The sequence below is a fragment of the Pseudopipra pipra genome, chromosome 6 (genome assembly GCF_036250125.1).
Source record: "Pseudopipra pipra isolate bDixPip1 chromosome 6, bDixPip1.hap1, whole genome shotgun sequence".
Classification (NCBI taxonomy): Eukaryota; Metazoa; Chordata; class Aves; order Passeriformes; family Pipridae; genus Pseudopipra; species Pseudopipra pipra.
In genome coordinates, this window is record NC_087554.1 from 14,319,569 (window position 1) to 14,333,405 (window position 13,837).

A 13,837-nucleotide genomic window follows, 5' to 3' on the forward strand; every position below is an offset into this window, starting at 1 on the left:
TCTCCTGCTACATACCTGTATCCCTTCCACTCCTGGCTTCAATGATTTGCAACAGCAATCAGTCAGTTTGCAAAGGCAATGCAATAAACCATCTGTATGTGAGCATGGCATAACCAGTAGCTATAGTAACAGGAAAGCACATTTTAAACAAAAAACGAAAAACAAACAAAAAAAGATGAGCGATATCGCTCATCTTTTCCTCCATCCCCAAATATTGCATGGCTCCATAAATATCCTCTTGTGTTCCTTCACCTAATTACATCTTCCCCCTAGCCCAAAAGAGAGTGAGATACAAATAAAACTTTATTTTGCTTGGTTGAAGGAGGAAAAATAAATAAATAATAACATACAACAAAACTAGAAAGAAAAGCTTGTCTCTTTCCAGAAGAGAAGAAAAAATAAATCTGTAAGTTGCAAATCCAGGACAGGCAAAATTGTCACTATCCCTGTTCTGCCTTATTTGCTGATACAGGATCAGCCTTATGACCCTTGTGGGCTGTGAAATTAATTTCCATTGTTCCTTTTTTATTGTCTTTTTTCCTCAGTAATCTCCCCTGCCTGCAATGAACCATCAGCATGACCACTGTCTCTCAGTTCCATCTCACATGTAAGGGGACTGCATAGTATTTATTCTTACTCCTCAAAAAGATGGATGGGGTGCAGATGTGAGGCTCACACTTTTGAGTTACAAATGGGTCTTCAGGGCAGCATTGCCAAAGGCTTCATCCAGGACTGAGGCATCATTGACTGACTGCCCCAATCCCCAAATCCTGAGCATGGGGGTGGATTCACAGGGCCTTGGCACCCAGCATGGGAGCCAGCCCTGGGGATGAGAATTCTGAGGAGCCTCCCTGCTGTGCTGGACACACACACAGCCAGCCCCTGTAATGCAGCTCCCACCTGAGGCAGTTCTGTGGGTGCAGATCCCCAGGGATCCAACTGGGAGCAGTTTGGGAAGTTAACAAGTGTTGGACATTTTCCCCAGCATGGTGCTGTGCTGTCTACAGAGATCGCTTCAGACTCTGCAGCAGTAAGGCCACGTGTTGGTACTTGTGACACATCTCACTGCTACACAGAGCTGGAGAGCAACTTCTAATAATGCAGAATAGCATGGGTAACTTTTAAAACACAGATATGAAAAGAACCTTCTGCAAGTTCTTGAGAAGAGCTCTTGAATCTGAGTGGACTGAGTCAAGGTATTATAGAAAATATGGGGGGTTTTTAACCATTCCTCTAGAGCCCGTGTAGGTGGACTTCCACAGAAAAGACCAAAATAGACTCAGGGCCTCAGCTTACTTTAGCACTAAAAAGGTCAGCAGGGTGCAAAACATTGTTCAGTAAATTATAGCACTTATACCTGTGTCACACATTTTCATTCCTGCTTTTTGAAATATGCATGTCAAAGTAGATAAACAATACAGACTCAGTTCATACCCCAGAAAATTATTTTATATGAATTAAAAGAAACGAACTTTGTTTACTGCAGTATTACCTTCCAAAAAATTTTTTTTTCTTATTTGACACTTCCTTCCTTGAGGGAGTAGAACTATTCCATATATCTCTTAAATGCATACAAAATTTGTTAATGTTCTCAATAAAACCCACCTGAAATAGATTTCTTTCTAATCAGTGAAGTAAGTAGCCATGCAATAATTATTATTATGCCTGATTCAATTTTATACATTGACATCTCTCCATTGTTATTGATTAATGGTTAAAACTCTCTAAGGTTGTTATAAAACACTGTTATAAATAACTTTTATTATTTAGATACATAATAAATGTGATCTCTACAAATGATGAATTATATCCCACTCCTTAATTACAGAGCCATCTGAAATCTAATTTAAATAGTAGCTAAGCAGATTAAATTCAAAAACAAGAACAATAGCAAGGCAGTTGGCAAAATGATAAATGTATGGGGTTCTTTTCTAAGCACTGTATAGTTTTTCCACAGACTGTTTTGTAAAGTATAATCTTTCTCAATATCTTATTAGACCACTGTAATCTGGATTTACATATTGATTCATTCCGTTTCAATGTCAATCAAAACATGAAAATTTAATAAAAAACAACTCTAATTGTTCCTCAGAGACTTAGCAATAATTACTCACATGCCATCTCTCAGTGAAGGAGATGTCTTTAACATGCTCTGTTTTCCAAGCATAACAATTGTACGTTTCTTTTGGGCACTGTGTACTTCTCAAATCAGCATTTCACTCACCAAGATGTTGAAGGCTGCCTTAACAACATATCACACAGGGGCTACACTTGATAAAATTGAAACTGTATTCTGTCAACAATAATTATGTGGGTGTTTTGCTCATTTCCTGCTATAGCTGTCCCATGGCAACAGAGTAAAAGCAGTGCTCATTTTTTAAATACATAAACGACTCCTTAGATGACACATTTCTGGCTCAGGTTTGGCAAAGGCATGATGAAAACAAAGACTTTTTTGAGAAACTATCACAACTACTTCCACTATATGCAAATCTGTAGGGAATGTGCTAATTCCCAAGTGGAGGGTGCAGCTTTGGTCTGGTAGTAGCAGTAGTGGCCTGAGGCATTTCCAGAGATCAATAGCAAGGCAACATTTGCACTTCAGGCCATTCTCTCCACTTTTTGGTGGATTTCACAAGAAATGCCTGAACCAAAGGTCATTATTCCACTTAACCCTGCCTTTGGGGTTGTTGCTGCTAAGGAAAATCAGATAAAATCCAAGTTCCACTTTTTGTCGGAATTATGTCCATCTCGGGTGCTGAAAAAACAGCTGGCGGTATCGATGATTTATTTTGTCATTTAAACTCGGGAAAATAATTATTTTGGTACATGGGAAATTAGCTTTGCAATTTTCAGTTTTAACAGTTTTGAGAATATTTACTTTTCTAAGATTATTTTGTGGCTTGTGAATCAAGATGAAGATAAGTAGGTATTGTACAGACAGTTCGTAAAGCAGTTACAAGATAAATTAGGATACTGCAGGTTTTACCTTAAGATCTGTGAACATCTAAGCTCTGATGTAGTAAAACCTGATGGCAGGATCAAGTGCACCTACAACTCCAGCCATTCAAATATTATCTTCACTGAGAAAATTAGCAAAAATGATACCATTATGGTTATTTTTTTCTTACTGTGAGCACCCTGACTAAACTTGTTTCATTTAAGATGATACTAATGTAACAAGAAACATCTGGAGATTAACAACGTGGATCAGATTCAGGCTGGATTTTTAGAAGGAACCATTTAATAACCTACCATATGTCCCTGGAAATATCCTTTCTTTTAATTTTAACATTCTAGAGGGATTTTAAGAACAAAATGTAGCACTATTCAAGTGTAAGATCCGTAGATATATGTAAGATATATGCATTTAAGCTATGTCTATAATAGAGTTCAGTGCACAGCTGTTTTGCCCTAGGGAAAATAAACACAGCTCAAAGTAAGGCAACATATAATGTCAAGCTATAGATTGGTATATTAACAAAACCCAATGCTCCTGGAATGTTGAGAGTGAATCTTACACTAACCACATCAATTGTCTTTTGTATAGTCACATGGATGTAAAGGAAACCAAGAGTGTTTGCTATCAGCATCTGATTAACCACTGAATTCTAACCATAGTTTTGGAACAAAGAACAATTTCATTTGATGCCAACCATTGTCTGTAGCAGTGAAACAGCACAGTTTCCATTAGAGGACGATGAATTTTAGTTCTGATAAGATGTGGGGATGCAATGTTAACCTAAGCCAAATGAATATTCATATAGGAAAGTGAAAATAGGTGTCAAGGACTTGCTGCACTTAAGTCCTTGGTTACATGAAAACTGTACACCATTCAACAAAACAACAAGCTTTCTAATGATTACTTTCCCCATATAATTTATTCATCTATTCCAGAGCAGTGTTTCGGGGCTTAATGAGTATTTGTAAAGCTCTGGCTGAAATGCACTCTCTAAATGCAAAACATTATACCATTTACAAAGAATGAAGTAGTGTAGATTACTGGTTCAAAAAAGCCACTAAAGCTCATCAACATGTGCATTTGAAGGGTGTATTACTTCACCAGCTAGGAAAGCCCCCTGTTAATGTCCTGTACAGTTGAAAGACTAAGTGTGCTTCCTTCCCACTGAATCCACTCTAATATGCAGAGACAAAGGAAAAGTTGAGGAACTTTGTCTCTTCTCTTATTTCGTCCCATTTCAGCCTTATTTTTCCCATATGGGGAAATCCCATATCACATCTCAAAGAATTTCTAGGAGAATAAATAAACAATATTAAGCAGCAACAGTGCTTCCTTTGGAAACAGCTTTTCTTCATTTCTAAAAAGTTATAGTTGTCTTACTGACTTGGTCCAAATCTCTTCTCTTTGTCCTGTGAGTTCAAGCACTTTTATCACTGTCACTAACATCAAGAGGAGAGTGCTGGAACACCAGGATAGCTGAGCTCTTTTGGCCCATCTCTGCCACCTTGGTATCTTATTCATAGAATCATTGCATGGTCTGGTCTGGAAGGGAACTTAAAGACCATTTGGTTCCAACCCTCCCATCATGGGCAGGGACACCTTTCCCTAGACTAGGTTGCTCAGAGCCCAGTCCAGTATGGCCTTTAACACCTCCCAGGAATGGGGCATCCACAACTTCCCTGGGCAACCTGTTCCTGTGCCTTACCACCCTCACAGTGAAGAACTGAAGTCATCTCTTGTTCCTTGCTTGCATGATCATGTTTCTCCTTTGAAGATTGTTAAATGTCTATTAAAAAAATGAGATTTTCAAATGTTAATTTTCTTAAACTATAGTTTTTTTTCCTCTGTACTCTATGATAGTTCCATTATCACTAATAATAAAAACTCATTTAACATTAATGATAGTAAAGAATAGTTCCACTAATTCTAGAGGAAATACAGGACTTCATAAGACCAGGGTTTAGCATGAAAAGAGAAAGATTAGGCACAATAAAGATTCTAGGATTAAGTAGCCCTTCTTTCCATGTTAAGTAGCTGTCGCCCAAACACTTTTTCCTGTATCTTGCTGTGCACAATAAATGAGAAATCAGGAAAGGCAAAACCTTGGCTTTTAATATCTCTCACCTTTCTGCCCATTAGCCCATCTCTCCCATACCTCTCAATGGTGGTTATTTCTAGAATGGCTCTTACTTTGCTCACACATGGCTTCTACTGCATCTTGGGACACGGGAGAGGGAACAGTTTATATTTATATGGGTCAATGTCAATGTACAAACAAAAGATAAAGCTGTCAGTGGTTCATGGCAGACTCATGGACAGAAAAGGATAGACATTATTGCTACGTTCCTTTTATTAAATGAGCCAACTTGGAAGTTTAACGCCATTTTTCCTCATTAGCCAGGCATAGTAACTAGTTTGGCTAAAATAGAACCTAATAAGCAGGAGTCAGTGTGGAGACTGGATTCTGCTGGGAAGGAAAAATCAAAAAGTTTTAAAAAATTGCCCAGGAGAAACACGACTGAAATTCCAGATTATACCAATTTCCTCAGCAGTACTGTACTGTATATGCAGATAATATTTATAGAAACTAGCATCTCTCAGAAATAGGCATTATGTTAATTAAAATGTGTTATAGCCTAAGATTGCATTTTATTAATTCCTGTTTGCAAGAAGGTCATGTCTAATGATTTCCTCTCAGAGTTACTGGTTTTAGCAATTAGACCATTAAAAATTTTGATTCTTGTTCTACTTGTAAAGTTATTCAGATTCTTGCAAACGAAAGTGCCAATTCCCTGATCTTTCAGTGTTCTTTTTAAGTTTTTACCCCAGTGGGATTTTCTTTTTCTCAAGGGAAAACAGCTGCACATACAACATCAGGAACTGTAATTAATTTTGCATCAGTCTAGAGTAAAAGCCATGTGTCCAGATAACCAGGATACTCCAGCACTACAAATACCCAGGATAAATTACTGTAACAGCCCAATACCATTCTCAATTGCCTTATCACGGCTTTACCACAGCTGGTACAAATATATAATTCCTTGTGAAGACTCAATGTTGAATCACACTGTAAATGCATATTAAAATATGTATGACATTTACGGAAAATCACATATTCAAAGTGATTAAGGAGATGTGAATTAAAAAATAACCACCACCTTTATTTAAATGCCTTGAGGAGTGGGAACATCCTGACCACTGTCAAGAGAGTGCATTAAAATCTCATATTTTAAAACATTTTGGAAGCATGCAGAAACTCTGTAGAGAACATCAGAATGGTTAGATGGACAGGCAGAAACACAAAGACACGTTACCAATTTATCTGTTTGAATAACAGGCTATGGTTTGTCATGAATCTGTTCAGAATACATCTGTGTCTAGTATCACTAGATAGCACTAGCACATAACACACAGCATATTCCACCCTTCTAAGCAACATTAATAAGTCTCAAACCCTTCTAAGTAATATTAATTAATCACATTACTGACATGAGTTCACAGAGGGATCAAACCGAAGGGAGCTAACCAGTTAAACACATGTAGTCAGTGCTGGGAGGAGTGGGGGGAGCTCAAGTTTCTTTGAAGTTCATCTCATCAGCTGTATAGATATCATGATTAATTCTTCTAGATTTACTGGTAGGACATCCAGTCTTGGAGGCACTGAAGCACATGCTCAACTTGACTTAGATTCAGCCTTTGAAGTCAATCAGGATGTTCACCCGGGTGACACCAGGTATGTGAGCACATGCCTATAACATCAGGGTCTCACAGTCTCAGTTGTCTCCCAGCATACAAAAAAAGGGCTCTATGACCTAATTCCATTCTCCTACAAGAATCATAGAATCATAGAACCAGCTGGGTTGGAAGGGACCTCCAAGATCATCAAGTCCAATCCTTGATCCACTACCACCATGGTTACCAGACCATGGCACTCAGTGCCACATCCACTCATCTTAAAAACCTCCAGAGACGGAGAATCCACAACTTCCCTGGGCAGCCCATTCCAATGTCTGATTACCCTCTCTGTAAAGAATTTCTTCCTAATACCTAACCTAAACCTCCCCTGGCAGAGCTTAAGACCGTGCCCTCTTGTCTTGCTGATAGTTGCCTGGGAGAAGAGACCAACCCCCACCTGGCTACAACTTCCTTTCAGGTAGTTGTAGAGAGTGATGAGGTCTCCCCTGAGCCTCCTCTTCTACAGGCTGAACAACCCCTCAGCCTCTCCTCGTAGGACTTGTGCTTGAGTCCCTTCACCAGCCTTGTTGCTCTTCTCTGGACCTGCTCCAGCCCCTCAATGTCCTTCCTGAGCTGAGGGGCCCAGAACTGGACACAGTACTTGAGGTGTGGCCTCACCAGCGCTGAGTACAGGGGAAGAATCACTTCCCTGGACCTGTTGGCCACACTGTTCCTGATAAAAAATCAGTGCTGTGCATCTTACAAAACATTTGGCCATGGCAGGCAGAGCTATGTAGTGCGTGGGGGACTAATTACAGAACTTCACACCTATTTTGCACATGCTAAATGTTACCCATTTAAGTTCCTATGTGTATTTGGGACAATCTCAGTACCCGTGGTGATTGAAAGCATCTTGTGATACCAGCACAGAACCTGGTTCTGTGTCCAGGGTTCATTCTTGTGGGTGCTTTTCAAGGTGCATCCTCCCCTAATTCTAATGCGAGCTTAGGTCTCCCTAGTGATTAATGCAATATATTGGCACAAGAAGTGCAAATATCTGTAACCATGTCTCACCAGGGGTGCCTGATGACCTGCGGACAAAGAGCAGGTACATTGCAAAAAGTGAGGACAAGGGGAGCAGAACGAGAAATGCAGCTCCTCCCTGACAAAACAGGGATCCAGACAGATTTCCGACATTCTTTGAATTTTGCTAGTTTTACGTGTCCTGAATTTGTTCTACACTTTAAAAATCCTCTTGTTTTGACATTTGCCTAAGCAGGAATGTCATTCCTAGCACCTCTTTTTGAGCTCCCGCAGGAAAGTCAGTCAGTGAAAGTAGCTGTCATCTAAAGAGGCAGCAAATCAATGTCAGAAAACTTGTTGATCAACTTCCTGCATTCCTTTTCCCTTAAGAAAGGCTTTTTCAAGGAACAAGAAAAATCAGATGCATACCAAAGGTCACAGTCAATGTTTTCTAGAAAATTTTAAACTTAAGCACCTACTAAGGCTTTGTTCACATAAATAAATATCAATGTAACTAAATTCCTTCAGCAACTTACTTGGTAGAGTGCTATACTCCTGCTATGGTGACATGTCAGATAATTTAAGACAGTCTAAAAAAATAGGTGTATTGTTTTTACCAAGAGCAAGGGCACATGACTGAGGACATAACTGCTGTTATGACAGCAGTGCAATCAACAGCTGAGGCAAGCTAAGGGCACAGGTACAGCTTGTTACCAAAATCACATGATTAAAGTGCCCAGGCCAGCAGCACAGCAATGGTGAAAAGATTTAGGGGGCTAAACGGCATCTACACTTTACCTGTAAGTGAAAAAAAGTTGCTGTTCTTTCCCCAAGCTTGTGTGGCATTTCTCGGTCCTTGCAGGTGACCTGGGGCACTCAAACATTTCACTCTTTCCACCTGCCAGTGACCTAAGTTCTCTTCTCCCTTATCCCCTTCCTTCCTCCCCTAAACTGACCTGAAGTGAATCCTGCCTCCAGATTTGACCTATACCTTGAAGCAGCTTCCCAAAACAATGCAGTTGCATAATATACAATTGTTATCTGCAGATAAGGCCCAGTGTATCCTACAAAGCTTTAATACTATAGTTTGTCAGATAAGAATGTGGAAAGAAATCCAAACCTTATCTTCTGTGTCTACATTGGCAAAATTACAGAATATTTTGTTGGTATCCAGGGAAGTGGGGAAATAAGCCCAGCAGAAAAATTTCCCTGTGTGACATGCTGCATCTTCCATATGGCCTTCTCCTATCCTGGCTGCACCAGCACAGGCAAACTAATAATACTTACAAGTGTGAGATATGCAGGTTTTATAACAGCATTCCAGTGGGTGTAATTGCAACTAGTTTTAAGACAGAACTTGGCAGGTTTAGGAAATAAACTGAATGCTGTTGTACCTGTGATAGCAGGAGGCTGGATGCAATGATCCAAAAGGCCCTATATTTCAAAGTAAAAAAGAAAATGAATGCACTGAAATCTTACAAAAAAAAAAAAAATAGAGCCAGTCCTCAGAAAGAACAAGAGCAGAACAAAACTAGTTACACATTAGCCAGCACACGTGGCTTCCGTGGCTGGATTGCTGGAGCTCCCGGAGAGAAGAGCATGAGCCAACAGGGCCAGGGCAGTCACTGCCACGTAATATCTCCTTTGCAACACAGAATAAGAAAATATTGCAAAACAGGGAGGAAAAAAATGGGAAAAAAAAAAAAAAAGCAGCCTTTCTCCATCCCCACCCTGTTTCCCAGACACATAGCAATCTTGGAAAAAGAGGGAGAAGGGAGATAATATTTTCAGGGATGGCAATGCATCCACAATTCCTAGCAGCAGACAGACTGAGCAGGCTGTTACTTATGGTGCTGTAGAGACCTCAGTTGCACTCAAGGTACGACTGACAGTGTGCCGTGAAAACGTGCTGATATCATTCTTACCTGGAAGAGAAGATGCCTTTCAAAGGACAAGATAGACACAAAGCAAGAAAAGAGATGGAAAGTAATTTATCAAAATGGCGAGTCAACATCCACCAGAGGCAAATGCAGCCTCCTGAATGTAGGTAAGTGCCCTGTCTAGTGCCTAACCCTTCTGTCTTACTTTCCTGCCCTTTACCTCACATTCTTCAAACCAAAACGCACTAAGTGGAAATCCACTTCAGCAGAAATCCACTTCAGTGAGACTGTGGTGGGTATGAGGACCCAGGGGTAGATGCAGAACAGCACAGAACCTCTGAACCAAAGACCAATATGTGGCTTGTTCTGCAGAGGATGTAACATTAACCCAGCCTTCGCAGGAAAAGGGGTCTGACATCCCCAGGAGAGAGTTACACAACTCTAACTGTATTCCATAGGCCTGGAGGTGGAAAAGGGAAGATAATAGTGTATTAATTCTGAGAAACAACAGTTTTCCTCATCCTAAAAACCTGCTTGGATATTTCAGACATTCTGAAAAGCAGGGAGAAGCTTCTTGCTTTGAAACAAGCAATATTTCTGCTGTTTTCACTGAAGAGTGAACCCTCCTCCTTGAAGTCCTTCTGCAAGTTGCCTTATCATTTCCACTGAATGAGATTTCAAATCTTGAACAGAAAAGAATCAGATGCAACTTAAGGCCACCTGAAACTGCCAGTATCTGTGGAGTGGCATAACAATAATTCCTCTGTGGATAGGAGAGAAATTTAGCTATAAAAGAATGTATGCACTGTGGATTATTTGTGAAGTCTGTGCTTTACTAAAATTGCTTTGCAAAACATTCTGATTTACATTTGGTGGCATTTTTCATCCAAAGATGTCATTGACATAAATATTTAGTGTACTCCAGCCAAAAAAACCATAACAGAAAATTAACATGCAAGGCAGAGAGCAAAGGACCAATTCAAATCCTCCTGGAATTTTCTTAGGAATCAAAAGCCACTTGGAGTAAACATTTGCCAGCTCAACAATTTGAAATGTCCTATACACATCTCTCTAATAGCCTCTGTAATAATTGACAGAGCACAATACCTAGAAAAGATGCCAGCTCATCACATTAAGCATAATCCTGTCTCACCAATAAATAAAGAAAATAAGAAACAGAACTGTGTTGTGTTGCATAGCATGGAGTCAAAGATACACTTATGACAAGCTTTTGGTGGGTTTTTTTCCCAACAGAGCTTCACTGAGAAGGTCATGCATGAATTCTGAAAAAAAATGGCACTATTACTGAGGAATGCCAAGGAAAGCAGGAAATAATCTTTAATTAATTTGTGAGGAACTTTCATTTGGCAGACACAGTCTGCCAAATAAAGACAGAACAGTAGCTTTCTTATTAAGCTGATAAAATCGACCAAAAGTGAAGAAATCCCATAGTCAAAAAGCATTAGAACAATGGATTTTTACTAGGAGACGTAATAGAAATCCACAGGGAATCCTGGCAACACTCACTGGATTTTTCGTCCTGAAATCAAAGGTATTTCTGACAGGCATGTAAAGAAAAAAAACTTTACATATTCTGCTCTTCTGGACTTTGACTCAATATTTGATCCTAAACACAGTAAAACTCAAGTAGATTCAAACTTATTAATTCATTCTAACAATTCAAAGTACCACACTTTGTTTTGTCTTATCTCTATTATTGTCTCTTTGGAATTCCATTTCCAATTGCCACCTCCGGTTCCCATCGGCTTGTATAGGTATTAAGAGATATTTTTGTAATTTGTAAAATGCTGAAAAAACTTGTGATAATAGACACTTCATAAATGTAAGGTGTTATTTTAGTGAAACTGGGACAAACTGCTAGTTTCAAACATAATTGGCTACAATGAAAAAACTGGAGCATCTGTAGGAAACTGGGACATGGTACGTGTGAGGTGCTAATATTTATCCTAATGTGGCAGGTTTGACTCTGCTCATAGGAGTGCACCCTTATATTTAGGGTGTGAGCAAAAGAGCAAAATTGCTTCCTGGGAACAGGAAGCAATTCAGCAAATCAATGTGTTTGTTTTTCACATCCACAAGCCAAAATTTAAATCTCACTTAAGCCTAAAGGGAAACAAGTTGGGCAATTTCAGCATAATCCCTTCAGAAATGTATTCTCTTCACATGAACACTGCTCAGCACAGTAGCAGCTCTGTGCAGAAGAAGCCTCACACTGAAACATTAGAACTGCTACAGTTTAGGTTAAGAAGGAGAGTCTTTATTGGCAGCCTTTATAATAATATCCTATATAAATTCATAAATAATCTTAGCATATTGACATCCTGGAAAGGAAATGTGGAAAACTTGCCTAGGAGCTGCCTGCATTAATCTTCATTCTATCCTGTACTGGCATTTTTCCCAGTTTCCTATGCCCGAAGTTCACAATGTCTGTTTTTAAAGGAACACACTGACCCTTATAGAGAGGAGCTCAGAAAACCTGATTTGCTACTAGTTTTATTTTTGCATCCTCTTTTCCTACAAGAAGTAGGTTTTGAAGTGCAGCTTCTAACAAGCCTATGCAAAATAGGCTTAATGTGAAAAAATTCAGCGTGCAAATCAGATGACTAAGGAATGTGGATTTATCGCACCACCAGGCCTTATGGAGAGAGAATAAAGTAACTGTGTGCCATGAAGCTAAAGCTTATGGTCCAGCCTCACTAACATGTACCAACACTGGCCAACAGCTTTTTGTCATGGGCTTGGAGCAGCTACACAGGAGCTTGTCCCAGTAAAGGTCACAAGAATGTTTTCAGCCACAGTCTGCAAACTCCTTGCCGTAACCAACAGTGATTTTGCCTTTGGATTTGATACAGAGACTCTTAGAACCCCCTCTGACTGAGGAAAGGAAAAGGTGAGACCAGAGCCAGGCTGCTGATAGCTGCAGTGCAGACACACTGGAAAAATAAAGCATTGTGTGCTGTGAGACAAGGAGGTTCAAGGATTTCTGTACAACAGAACCACTTCACTCATCCAGGAAACTGTCACAGCAAAACACTTCTTGTGGACATGCAGATCTACTGGCAAAACAGAGCTCATATTGTTATCAGAAAAACACACTCACTCTCTATGAAACAATCTGACTAGATAACAGCTCATGTTTCAGAGGTGGACCTCTACCATCAGTTTAGGAGCCGAGAGTTCATCCTTCTTCTCAACAGAACATGAGCACACCATCAAATCTCATTATCTTGATCTGACTTGTCTGCATCTATGAGAAATCGAGAGTCCTGGCACCTGGGTTTGGGAGAAGACTGCTCTGGGGTCACTGTCCTAATGCTGCCAAGTGCAAAGTACCCAGCTCCTCCTCTGCTCAAGTCTTCCACCTGTGTAGTGCTGAGCTTTCTACCAGCGTGTGCACCCCTTGCAAAGCTTAATGCAACACATCTAAAAGGACACTGGCAAGACTGGAACATCACTGGCTTCTCCAGTAAATGTGGAAGACAGGCAGGCAGACAGGCTTCATCTCCTTGAAACCCTTTGTTAAGGGAACAGGGCTTGATGAGGTGTCCTGTTGAGATATAATTGTCATGTTCTCAAACTGCAGAGACTGTGTCACCAAGTCAGAGGAAGAAATAACACAAAGTCTAGTTTTGGGGTATGTGTATGAATCTAGAGGCTCAATTGACATTGTCTATCAATAAGCCTGCCTCTGACTATCCCAAAATGTCTTTCCAAGATCTTATTTTCTACTCAACAGTGATGGTGTGAATTCATTTTGGTTTATCAGGCACCATCTGAGATGAATACATATTTTCCATACTAATCAGCTCCAAGGTTAGCAAAGGATACTGCCTGCTGCTCTCGCTTATCTAAGCTAATTTATTGAAATTAAGTTAGTTTACCTGCTGACCTACATGAGATGCATTCAGGGTATTCTCCAATAATCCATGATACTAGCCTCTGGGAAAATCCTAAGCAGAAGGAGAAAAGACTAGTACTTTCTAAATCTGTACTAAGCAAAGCTCCCCTGTAGCAAGGCTGTAACCCTTTAGCTCCTCTCATATACAGCACATACTGGGCTAATGGAGATGCAACACTAGCAGGTATTCTAGGTCAAGTTTCATACACTTCCAGCACAGCTACTGTGGTTTTAGGCTGGGAAATTTGAAAGAAGAGTTTAGCCCTCTGTGAGGATGTGAGGACAATGAGAGATGACCACCTAAATTAAATACAATGCACTTTTTATGTACTGGAGATCAAGAATACATTTGTTTCTAACATTTTGAAGTTTTCCCTC